At 50.6% G+C, this 1,157-nt stretch overlaps 1 pseudogene; it reads left to right on the top strand.

Annotated features, from left to right (window-relative positions):
• The first annotated feature begins 236 nt into the window (after positions 1-236).
• On the top strand, positions 237-1,157 carry LOC107542186 (mas-related G protein-coupled receptor member X2-like; annotated as a pseudogene).

The raw sequence follows: 1,157 nt of genomic DNA, 5'->3' as shown, positions 1-1,157 counted from the left end.
TGTGTGAGAGTGCGTTGTCCCCCACCATCTCCCACAGCGGACGCTGCCAAATTTGGGGGTCTTTTATATTTCAGTGAGTAAAATATAACCCTGGATAATTTTAACTTTTATTTCTGTTATTATTACTTTGGTTTCTTATTTTTCCATATGTTTAAGAGGCATTTTTATTTTGAGAAATTGTGAATTCATGATCTATCATCATTTTCCTTTTGGCTCACTGGATTTTGAATTATCACTTACAGCAAGTTGATTCAGAGATCCTAACCCTGAAATTGCTGACACTCACCACTGCCCTGGCCTGGCTGGCGGGAATGCGGTGGTGCTCTGGCTCCCGGGCTCCGCATGTGGAGGAGCGCCTGCTCCGTCTACATCCTCAACCTGGCAGCGGCCGGCTTCCTCTTCCTCTGCTGCCAGATCGTGTATTCCCTGCACACACTCATCAGTAGCTTCCATTCCGTGTGCATTTCCATCCCCTACATTTTCCTCACTGTGTCCGTCTTGGCCTACATCTCAGGCCTGAGCTTTCTCAGCACCCTGAGCACCCAGCACTGCCTGTCTGTCCTGTGGCCCATCTGGTATCGCTGCCACCGCCCCAGATAACCGTCATGTGTGCCCTGCTCTGGGCCCTGTCCCTGCTGCTGAGCATCCCGAACGGGAACTACTGTGGCTTCCTGGTGAGGAAACGTGACCAAACTTGGTGTCGGGCGTTTGATCTCACCACTGTCACGTGGCTGATTTTGTTATTTGTGCGTCTCTGTGGCTCCAGCCTGGCCCTGCTGATCAGACTGCTGTGTGGTCCCCAGCGGGTGCCGCTGACCAGGCTCTGCGTGGTCATCCTGCTCCCAGTCCTGGTTTTTCTCCTCTCCAGCCTGCTCTTTGGCTTCAAGTGGTTTGTGTGTTACTGGGTTCAGAAACTTTGCAGTAAAACGTCTTCACATTTTCTTAGAAGGATGGGGATTATCCTGTCTAGTCCTAACAGCAGTGCCAATCCCATCATTTATTTTTTTGTTGGCTCCTTTAGGCAACAGCATCAGCTGCGGCAGATCTTCAAGTTGGTTCTCCAGAGGACTCTGGAGGACATCACTGAGGCGAAGAAAAGTAGAGGCAGCCATCCTCAGGAACCCATGGAGATTTCAGGAAGCAGGTTCACACAGTGA

This window comes from Miniopterus natalensis, chromosome 11 (genome assembly GCF_054644295.1).
Source record: "Miniopterus natalensis isolate mMinNat1 chromosome 11, mMinNat1.hap1, whole genome shotgun sequence".
NCBI classification, from domain to species: domain Eukaryota; kingdom Metazoa; phylum Chordata; class Mammalia; order Chiroptera; family Miniopteridae; genus Miniopterus; species Miniopterus natalensis.
Note: the sequence above shows the minus strand (reverse complement) of the source record. Positions and strands in the feature narration are given on the sequence as shown.